A 12,010-nucleotide genomic window follows, 5' to 3' on the forward strand; every position below is an offset into this window, starting at 1 on the left:
ATACGACCTTTACGTTTCTATAGGTGTTCCACATCTGGGACGACAGGACAAAGTGTGTTTTCCACAGAGGAGAAACAGCACCTTTAGGTTGAATTGAGTGATTTCTGTGTTTTTCTGATTATGATTCTCTGCACAATGTCCACTGGGTTTCCTGTGGAAATCAGCACCCTGTGACTCTGTTGCCTCTGGCAGGGAAACATTTCAGAGGGTCTGTGCATGCTTGCACGCTGTTTCTTTGCCTTTGATTTCCTTGTGAGCCCACTTGTGTCAAGGCAGACCTTGGGAAAGCCGTCTTGAACTCTGCCCTTGAACTTGGCTTGTGAAGTCACACCCAGGGTGATCTGGCCAGTCCCCTCACCTTGCATGTTTTTCCGCTGACCGTGGACTCATCCTGACCTCATCCTTGAGCTCTGGACTTTACCTCTTCAGCAGGTTTCGACTCTCCAGGGTCCATTAGGTGCTCGGTCTCAATGTGGCCATGAGCAAAGCTCCTGCACCCCCTCCAGGATCCCTGTGTGGCCAGTGCCATCTCCATCTCCCCAGATGGACTCTGCAGAGACAGTTGAGTTCCCACTTTCCCTCACTGCTCAACATCTGCCCAAACAGCAGGTTCCACCCACACCTTTCCCACAGGCCATCGTGTTTCATTTCCTCTATTCCTATCAAGATAATCTGTCATCAGGACACACAAGACCATCTGCCTGGCCCCACAGTCTCCACTGCCTTTCATTCCCTCTCCACGCAGCAGACAGAATGTTGGGAATGTAGACGGGATCATCTTTCTTACTAGTTTATAAGTCCCCCAACCCCTTCCCAGAGCACGGAGGACAGAATGCACCCCTTTCCGTTTCCTTGAGGTGCTGTGAGACTTCACACTACCCAAGCTGCGCCAGCCTCCCGGCCCTCGTGCCTGCCACTCTCCGTCTTTACTGGTGCCAGGCAGCTCTGCCCACCTCAGCCTCAGTGCCCTGCCCCCAGCCAGGAACACCCACGCCCACAGCCCCCGCAAGCGTTTCACTGATGATATCAGAAGGACAAATCAAGAAGCCTGTAATGTGACGTTGGAACAGTAACCAAAAACATTATCAAGAAACAAAAAGTTGGGAAAGGCAACCTCAAACAGACCTAATGAGCCTGGACAGGATGTCGTGGGTTTGGAGAAGACCAGAATTGGAACAGAGAATTTTATTTAAATCGTCTTTGCTTTTGGTTAACCTATTTTAAATTGTGATTTATAATTAGAGTTTGGGGCTTGGTTTAAATCAGTTTTAGTACATGGAATAAAGTTATTTGATGTATAGTCATGGAAGGATACAAACGATCATCCCTAATGTACAGTCTGGTGACTCTGGTTAACAATGATGTATTTTATACTAGAAGTCTGCTGGAGTCGGTCTTGGGTGTTCTCATCATGGGCGCACACAGTGGGTGCAGATGTGTAGCTGGACTGTGACGCTCACCTAGCAGTGTCTATCAGTTCATTCCACCATACATCTTGCATACTGTTATGGTTTGGATGTGAGGATCCCCCAAAGGATCATGTGTGAGTTAATACCAAGAAGGTTCAGAAGTGAAGCGATTGGATTGTTGATATTGATCTTGATTCACTGGGTGGTGACTGTAGACGGGTTGTGACAGTGTGACTGGAGGAGTGGGTCATTGGAGGCATGGCTTTGGGATACATATCTTGTCTGTGCCGAGGGGAAGGTCTCTCTGTGCTTCCTGGCTCACCTCCTGAGCAGCTTCCCTGCACTTGACTTCCACCATGATTTTCGGCCTCATCTTGGGCCCAAAGCAACAGAGTTGGCTACCACAAACAGACCTCTGAAACTTTGAGCCTCAAATAAACTTTTCTGTTAAGGTCTGTAAACAAGTCAAAATAACACGTGGTATTTTGCCAGGGGAATGTTAGAGTTCGTAAACAAGTCTGGGTGGTGCCTGGCAAAATGCCAGAGGGAGTGGTTTGAGAAGTAACAAAAGCGAGCCATTAAGTGTGGAGATTCCTTATTGGTTGACTGATGTATCTAGTTTATGCTAATTAAGATAAGCTGTGTGGAATGTATAAATAGCTCTGTTGCCCTACAATAAACGGCTTCCATTCCTGCTGCATTCGTCACCCCTTCCCCCACTATTCTGCTGCAGCCCGACTGTGGCACATTTCTTCTAAAATTGTTCTTGTCAGGCCTTCTAAACAGAGCAGTGAAGAGGCTGACTACAACAAATACATAGTTTTTACTTGTCAGTCTCCTAAAAAAGCTGAGGAAAAGCTCTCATAGAAACTCTGTGTTTTCTCTTTCCCCAGGAGGCTAACAAAGCTCCAACTTCAGGGCCCTCACTTCCTGAGCCTATTTCCAGGCTCTGGGGACAGCCCTGGCTCCACAAGGTCACATGTTTTGTAGAGTTTGCAGAAATCAAAATAATTAACAGCACTGAGCCCACTGGCGGGACAGCTGCTCTCTAGGGCAGGGATCCCGGGCAACCCAGTAAGCTGAGCTCTACAGCTCCCTGCCTTGGCGTTAAGCACAACATGTGTGTGTGTGTGGGGGGGGGGGTTCTGCTTCTGGGAAAAATGCAGAGGTTTTGGACAAAACTGGCTCCTGCGGCAGCTTAGTAAAAGTTGGAGGTACTACCAAGTCATATGGTAAAAGCACCAGAGAGCTGTGAACACAGCGCAAGCTAAAATCAGAGAGAAAGAACCTTCTGCAGATGAGCAGGCAGGTCCCACCAGGAGAGCCTGTAGGAGGGAGGGAGAAAACAGCAGGGCAGAAAATCGTCATCCTGTCATGTCTTCAGATGTCAAAACCACAGCACAGAGTAGGTCAGGGTCAGTACAGAAATCACAGTGACAATGCCAGTTCACCCACTTAATCAACAGATGCCATGTGATCTCAGTTGACATTGCGACATTTCTCAGGTAGATAAGCCAATAATAATGTTTATGTGAAACACAGAAGGGGCTCAGATTGTGCACCCTAAAACAGGCCACTCGGGCATAGGATTATTTTGAAGTGAAGGCAAGGAGGAAAAGCAGACCCAGGATAAGGTGTCCTTCCCTGTCCCCAGGGAGGGGAGGACAACTCTGAGTCAACTGAGGTGACTCCAGATTCTTATCAGCTCAGAGACAGCACAGGGAGATCCACCTAACAAACCTGCCAAACGCCAGTCTTCCCAACCGTCAGTACCTTCCCTTCATCCTGCCAGTCCTCTGCAAGTTTTGTTCCTTTGTTAAGATGCTACATGAGGCCATCTTCTGAATACCCCCTTGGGTTACTTCCCAGTAAGAAAAAAGACTTTAAAAATTTCTGAGTAAATCGGCATGAGCACATTTCACTGTTTCTCTCCATGAGTGTGGAGCTAGGGCCTGGAGACATTGTTGGGAACCCGTACGTGACCACGGTGAGAAGTGGATCGTGGCAGAACCAGGGAAGAAGACTGGAACCTCAAGTCCCACCGAACCACGGTCAGTTCGTCAGACTCCAGGCTCCTATTCCTGACTTAGGTGTTAGAGAAGTCAGGGAAGCGCAGGGCAGAAGAGGATCGCTAAGGTTCCAATTTCTGAGTGGAGGGAACTAGAAAGTGCTGGCATTCCACAGAGAAAGAGGGGCCAAGATGACCCTGAAAAGCTGTGCATGAAATCACCCCCTCAGCTGTGGAAAAACAGAGATTCTCCCTAAAGAAACAAGATACGCAGGAGGAAAACAGAAAAATTTAGAACTGAAAACCAGAGTAAGCTCCCTGGACAGGAGCAGCAGAGGGAAAGGAAGGGGAGAGTGAGTGGAGTCTGAAAGGCAGAGGCATGAAGGGCAAGAGGCAGAGTCGGTGAGAGGAGGTCTCATGGTCACTTCTGGTCCCTGAGGGGTGAGGAAAAGGCAGCAGGAGGGGGAAACAAGGTGGGGGCGCAGAGAGAGCAAGGAGGTGCCTCAGTGGGGAGGACAGACTTCATAAGGTTGGAAATGCTTCAACCTAACCTAAAACTCCCAACCATCAAGCCATCAGGTGAAATGGAGAAGTCACTTTACAGTTTAACAAAGTCAAAGAAAATTATTTTAAAAACTGTGACATACCATAAAGGACTAATTTCTTTCTTTCTTTCTTTCTTTCTTTCTTTCTTTCTTTCTTTCTTTCTTTCTTTCTTTCTTTCTTTCTTTCTTTCTTTCTTTCTTCCTTTCTTCCTTTCTTCCTTTCTTCCTTTCTTTCTCTCCTTTTTCTCTTTCTCTCTTTCTTTCCCTCCCTCCCTCCCTCCTTCCCTTCCTTCCTTCCTTTATTTCTACCAGGGATTAAACTCAGGAACACGCGACTACTGAGCCACATCCCAACCCTTTTCTATATTTTATTTGAAGACATGGTTTCACTGAGTTGCTTAGTACCTCATTAAGTTGCTGAGGCTGGCTTTGTGCCTCAGCCTTCCAAACCGCTGGGATTACAGACACGTGCCACTTTATCACCAAGAATAAAGGACTAATTTCTTAAAGAAAAAAAAATCACAAGAAGAAAAAAAGATATTTATCTATCTGAGAGATAAATAGTCTAAGAACCCTATAGAAAATTGGGTAAACAGAGACTCTCTAGAAAGGAAAATACAAATGGAGTTTAAACACACACACACACACACACACACACACACTATTTTAAAATAAAATAAAGGGAAGTTAAAACTAAGACAATTTTCACCTCTGAGGTTGTAATGATCAAAATTGTGATAAAATACAGTTGGTTGGAAATTAGAAAAATGTATGTTCAGCTATGGTACTGATGGGTGCTATAGACTGAAATGTTGTGCCCTTCAGATTTTAGGTGGAGTAGCTCTTATTTCCAAGGGGATGGTATTTGGAGGTAGGGCCAGTGGGACATAATTATGTTTAAAGGAGGACATGAGAGGGCCTCGTGGTAGGACCAGTGTCCTCACAAGACAATGAGACCAAACCTTCTCTCCCCCACCTCCTCCCTCTCTTCCTCCCTCTCTCTCCCTGCCCCTCCTCCCTCTCCAACCCCAACCTCACTCTTTCTTCCTTCCCTTCCTGCCCACCTCCCCATGCCAACGGAGGATACAGAGAAAGCCGTCATCTGCAGCCAGGAAGAGAGCACTCCCCAGAAACCAAGCCCTGCCAGACCTTGACCTTGGAGTTCCACCCTCGAGGTCTGTGAGAAAATGAATGTGTGCTATTGGTGCCACCCTTGCTGTGATATTTCCTCATAGGAGTCCAAGATGACTAAGATTGTTATGGTCTCTATACAAAGTGCAATTTGGCAGTGTTTATCAGTATGTGAACTTCAAAATCTGTGACCAGTAATTCAACATGGCAGGTTTTTACCCGCAACTACACTTGTACAGGTCTGAGTTGGAGGAGGTAAAGGGTCGTGACTGTATGTAAACGGAACATGACCTATAACAGCAAACACACAGTATTTAATACGGAGCAGGCTCTGTTTCAAGTACTGTAGACTTATTAACTCACTGGGTCTTCCCAACAACTCCGAGACCAGCACAATTATTATCCACCTGACAGGTACCAAATAGTGGAACAGAATTGTTAAAGAAATTGCCAAAAACTGTTCTGAGTATTTGACCTATTGTGAAAAAGTCAGTGTTATGTGTTCAAACCACTTCTCCTCCTGAGCACCCTGGACTACTGTGTTTCCCAGCACATTGAGCAGTTGGTCTGTGTTGTATGAGAGATTTTCACAGAATGGAAGTTGAGTGGGTCTGAGTCACCGCTTAGAGGAGACCCCCAAGGTCAGATGACCCATCGGCACTATCTGTAACACCAATCAAAATAAATGTTTGCTTAGTTGATTCAGGTGATTTGGTGCCATGTCAGAGCCTAATTGGCTCTACAACAGAACTGGTAGCTTAAGTGGAACTGCACCTAAGAAATCCTGAAATAACCCTGACCCAAACCACAAGTTGAAAGTCAGAGGCTGCAAAGATAATGAGTGTTGCAGCAGGTGTAGACTGCAAGCCCCCGGGAGAGGCAGCAGCAGGCTACTCTGTGGTGTTCAGGAGGCAGGCACTATTGATTGGCTGGGCCCATCGACATTTCCAATTTGTCTCCAACTTGTGCCTTTTATGAGGGTTATAAAAACAACCCCCCCTTTGTGTGGCTTCCTCGAAACAAACGGCACTAACATATTTCTGGTCCTCAAAGCCTAAGAAGAAGTTGCCCTGTACCTCACTTCCCCCTTTTTCCTCTTCCCCTGCTTGACTGGGTCAGCTCGGCAGCTGTAGCAGTTATTTGATGATCCCAGGATCACAAGAATGAGAATGGAAGCCAGTGAGCTGACAATGACCATCAGTCAGGATGAGCTAAGGCACACTGACATGACCAGCAACCTGGGCTTTAGGGCATAATTCCTGCCCACCGTGTGGTGTTCTGTCTACAGCTCTGCACCAGGCTCCTCTCACTCCAAGACCCCTTTAACTGGGCTTTAGCTGGAGTATCAACGGTCTCAAGGTACAAGAGATGGCGGCAAACCAGTGCTGGCTGTTAAATTTCCCCTCAATGTCATTTCCACTCAAATATCACTGGGCAAATGCTCGTAGCCAAGATAGAGACATGTATCCTTTCCAAACGAGGTCTGAGGACTATTTTTGCACAGTAATATAAACTGTGACTGTCGCAAGATTCTTGTTGAGGGCCACAGCCCAGTCGGGATGACGCATGGCATTTTTGCCAGAACAGAGTGGTTGAGAGGTGACGCCATCAAGCCATTGAGATGATGATGGTTATGTTAAGCTGTGTATTCAATTGTATATTAGACCCCTGCTGTCCGCCTCCGCCTGCTACTTTGGAGTTCTGGGATTCCTGGGGAGTTTGTGTTGGTTGGGGAAGTGCCAGAGGAGGGATTTCCAGAGGAGGGATTTCTGGTTGGTGTGTGGTGTGTCAAGTTTGCGGGAGTTTGGAAATAAAGTTTGTTCCTGCTTGAGTGGCTCGTGATTTGTGCCCAGCCAGACTGCGGCAGATTCTATTCAAAAATATTTACCTAACTCCATCCTTTCTACACACAAAAAATGCTTTTTCCTTCTCAAGAAAAACCAACTCGACTCACACTTAATTATGGCATCAAACCTGTCATCCAGGATTTTGACACTATCTCCTTCATTTGCATGTCATGCTATTAAAGAAACTCACAAACAAGACAAAGTGTCAGCTCCACATAGCCTGTCACACCATGTCATGCCAGGGAACTAGAGACAAAACGTAGCCAGCAAGGAGTGGGTCGTCACATGAGAACCTGTCCTCCAGTGTCCTTCTCCTGGGTGGAGAACAATACTGGACTACTGTGGCTCTACACATGACTGGTTCCCCAGAAAGCCATCTACTTAGCTCCCAGCCCACCTTTGGGGTATCTCTTCCTTCTCAAAAACTCTTGGCCATTTTTGAAAAGTCCCTGCAGACAAGATTTCTCATCCCACCAACAAAGGAAACAAAACACAAGGGTCACTTTAAATCTTCCATCAATCATAGCACCCTCCATTCTAGTTGATAGCCCTTATAAAACAAAAATGAGATGAAACTCATTTGTTCACTTTTGCTGGTGGGTGGGACCCAGGCAAACAGCAGGCTTTGGCACCTAAGGAAACTTATGTTAGTGATTCTGGTGGAACTACTACTGAGCAACTATGCAGCTCTGAACACTGCACCTACAAACAGCAAACTGTATCCTCCAGTGTTACAACTAAACTTCAGTAGCTCACCCAAAATTTCTTGCCTTGCAAATGCAAATCAGCAATAAAAATCATAACAATGCAAACTAAACTCAGATATTCTAAAAAAAGAAAGAAAGAAAGAAAGAAAGAGAGAAGAAAGAAAGAAAGAAAGAAAGAAAGAAAGAAAGAAAGAAAGAAAGGAAGGAAGGAAGAAAGAAAACAGCTCCCATAGGTAGCACAAAGTGTGAAAATCTGGGGATTTGAATGGCATTTGAGTCAATGCTATTGGTCCAAATTTATGCTAATTAGGGCTTGAAAAACTGCTAATCTATTGGTTAAGATTTATGCTAATCAGGTTTGGAAAGTACCACACTATTGGTTGGCCCTGCAGTCCCCTTCAGGCCTGCCTCCTTGTTTTCTGCTGCTGGTGGGGAAGCGGGAGATTGAGATCTTGGGTTCCCAGGGGCTCAAGATGCTCAGGGGTTCTGCCCAGCCCTGAGGGGATACCGAATCAGGTCCTTGTGCCCTGGCTCACCTCACCTAAGGCCTGCGCTGGCACAGTGGGCTCCAAAGGGCCATGGAGGTGCTCTCCACTGCTCCTGGCTGCCGCAGCTCCGGCCCAAGGGCTTGGCTTAAGGCACTGGAGCTCTTAAACTCTTAACTGTCTTCTAATGTATTTGATTACCCGAATCGGGAGTCACAATTACTACTCTTTTTCATATAAGATCCTCTAATTTGGGATACTGTGACTATCAAATAAGTTTCAATAGAAGAGTTTTTATTTAGAATCAGTTTACTATCTAAATTTATTTACACGACCTTATCGTATTACTTTCAGGGATTTTAATGGACGCATGTCACCACCTTGAGTTGATACTTATACTAAGCTTAAAGAGGACTTTCTCGCTGGGCACAGAGGTGCATGCTTGTATTCCCAGAGACTTGGGAGGTTGAAGCTGGAGGATCACAGTTTGAGGCCAGACTCGGCAACTTAGCAGGACCCTAAACACCTTGGTAAGACCCTGTGTCAAAATAAATAAATAAATAGAAAGAAAGAAAGAAAAAGCCTGAGGATGTTGCTCAGTGGTTAAGCACTTCTGGGTTCAATCCCTAGACTGAAAAAAGCAAAGCAAAGCAAAACAAAACAAAATAAAAAAACTTGCTTAAATTATCTCTAAATTTTCTCTTTAACTGTTTGCATCTTTCAATTCAGTCTAAAGTTATTCATTTCAATTTCTTTCATTCCTATTTTCAAACCAGCTAGTGCTTTTACTTTTTTTTTTGTAGTAGTAATAGTTTGTGAAAAATAGTCAATAATAAACTGTACAATTTACATTGATTTCACAAAAAGCTTCAACGAAAATAGTAAGTTCAGTAGGGAAACGATACATTTTTAAGTTTTCTGAATGTCTCAATAATGCAAACTGGGGACTAGTGACCTTCCAAACCCTAATATGTTTATCCATTTTCTCTTCCCAACCCTGAAACCTAAGTAAAACAGTGTTTTGTTTTGTTTTTAATGTACAGTAGCATCCTGTGCTATGCCTTCTACTAATTGCTGTATTGGTTAACAAAGGTACAGTTATCTCTTGGCAACAAGTGAACCTCAGCTAGTGCCTACAACATGGTTTTATAGCCTGCTTTGTGCCTTGTCCAGGCCAGGCAATAGCAGCTGGGTTCCATGTTGTCCTCATTGAGACCAGGCAGATGGGCAACCTGCATCTGAAGCCAGTCTGAGGTAGAGGCAGAGAAAAGACGGGATGTGGAAACATTTATGTCTAGAAATTACACCTTCCTTCTGCTCTGATTGCATCTATCAGAGTTAGTAGTCAGATGATCCAAACAGACATGATGGGGCTGGAGTACAATCCTGCCTCTAAGAAAAGCAGCAATATCTGTGAACAGTATTGTATTCTACCCCATGTATGCAAAGAAAAATATTAAAAACTCAGATCCCTCCAGCTTTATTGAGCCAGTATAACAGTTTTGAATTGGGAAAAAATGAAATTCTATTTAAGCCATTCTGTACCATTGAAGAATTCAGCAGCATCTTAATCAGCAACTTAACTCACTTTTCTTTTCAAGAATTCCATTTTGGGGCCTTTATTTACCCCCCTTTCCTTTTTTCCATTTCTATCTGGTCTTCTTAAGTAGTTTGTGGGGTTTTCTTAGGGTTTTATCCTTAATTTATACAATTTCTTCTTATAAGCTCTGGGGAAGGATGTCCAATTCTTTTGTGTTCCCTTGACTGTTTCTCATACTGGATCGTCCCAGGCATACTATTTAATATCAGATTGTGAGCTTATTTTTAAAGTTGACTTACGGGAATCTTGCTAGTGTTCAAGATATTATTTCTCCAGAGAGATTTTGTGTTTGCTTCTGCTAAGTAAACTAAACTAAGACCACTTTTCTGTATACTATGTAGCTTCAATCTTTCTGAAAAACAAAAATAGCATACATTTGAATCTTGAACTAAAGTATGCACAAGCCAGAAGTTAATTTTATAGGAAGGGTTGAGGAGTTTTTAAATTGCCTACTCTAAGGGGCAAGAGAGAAAAGATCCTTATTTCCCCGAGTCAGTGAACAGAGTTCTCTTCTAGTTTACCTGTCATAGCAGGTCCTCCCATTATCTGGTGGCCCTTAGAAAAAAAACATTTTCCTATAAAAACTTAAGTTTTATGTCAGTAAAAACGAATTGAGTTCCAGGCCCTCTTAAATCAAGTTGGTAAATATAATTGGAGCAGGCAGCTCTGTAGCTCTGCTGGCATCAAACTATTGAACTAGGCTCCTGCCTGAGAGGCCCCACGCTGGTGACTTGGGTTGACAGTGCTGAGGAGTAGCGTCTGTGGAATCTGGGTTAGGCCTTGGCTTCCATTTCTGCAGTGTAGAAGGGCCTTGGAATAAATGGTTTTGATGAACTTGAGGCAAAAATGACAAGACAACGGGAGGGAAGCCTTGCAGAAGGTCAGAGCTGCTCCTCCACCAGCTCAGCTCATTCTCAGGAGGCCCAGCTTGACTTAGGGTTGGGGGGAAGAGTTCAGGAATGCCAGGGTCTCCCTGGGTTCTTCCCTGGAACAGCCAGCCATGCTGTATGGGATCCATCTTACTGTCTCTCAGCTTCAGCTTACCCTTTCGTCTGCTCTGTGAAAATGAACGTGGTGCTTCAAAATGTTACCTCGATCAGCTGGCTCAGAAGCTGTATCCAGAGGGCACTGGAGAGACACTGTGGGGGTAAAGGGATTGTTTCTGGGATCTGGAGTGCTCCCCAGCACTACCTCCCTCACGTGGTCTTACCTTCCAGCAGACCCCTCTGTGACCAGCTTGACCCCACACAGCTGGACATCCAGCCCTTTCCAGTGGTGCAGAATCACGGCTCGGAGCTGCTGACCTGAGCTCAGCCCTCTCCCCTCTGCCCCACCTCCAGCAGGGCCTGATGCTCTTCTCCAGCTCCTGGGCAGTGAGTGGCTCCTGCCCACGGAGGCTCATCCTTTATTCCTTAGAGTTCTCTTTTCTTCTTGGTAGCCAAACCCTGTTAACTGTTAGAGTTAATGGTTGTTGAGAGTAAATAGTCCCTGTTAAGGTCCTTGGGTAGTTTCTCACTCTTGATGGGTCAACCTGTACAACCATAGACTTCTCATCTTGCGTATCTGCAGATACTGAGTGATTTGGACCAAGGCTGGCCATGCATGCTAAGTGTCGATGTTCTTTTTTTACTTCTAGCATTTATCCAAAGAAATGAAACACTGGGAACAATTTTGAGCATATTACTTTCATCGGATTTTGTGCTGTATTTATATTTTCTACATAGTGGAAAGGAAATATATTTTTGCTAATGTATCTGTGTCTCTTTTTTTTTGTCTTGTTTTTTTTTTTTTTTAGTACCAGGGATTGAACCCAGAGGCCCTTCTCCAAATGAGCCACATACTCATTCCTTTTTATTTTGAGACAGGGTCTCACTAAGTTGCTGAGCCTGGCCTTGAATTTGTGATCCTTCTGCCTCAGCTTCCTGAGTTGCTGGGATTACAGGCATGTGCCACCACACTCTGCTTCTTTTGGAGAGAAAAAAAAAATTGCACATGTGTGCACACTCAGTTGTTCATTCCTGACTCTCCTGGAAATGGCTCTGATAGTTCACCTTCAAACATGATATTGGACTTTAATATATTAAGAATCCTACCATTTTGGTTTTACCAAACAGTTTTTTTTCCATGTAAAATTAATAATAAAGAAAAATGACCTTTTAGCATGTTTTAATTTAACAAACTTTTGAAACTTTTAGCTTGATATCATGAATTCCACCTTTTGGATTTCCCGATGTCAACATATACTCAGCGTCAGACTCAGTTTGGGCATTTATAACAG

The sequence above is a fragment of the Ictidomys tridecemlineatus genome, chromosome 8 (genome assembly GCF_052094955.1).
Source record: "Ictidomys tridecemlineatus isolate mIctTri1 chromosome 8, mIctTri1.hap1, whole genome shotgun sequence".
NCBI classification, from domain to species: domain Eukaryota; kingdom Metazoa; phylum Chordata; class Mammalia; order Rodentia; family Sciuridae; genus Ictidomys; species Ictidomys tridecemlineatus.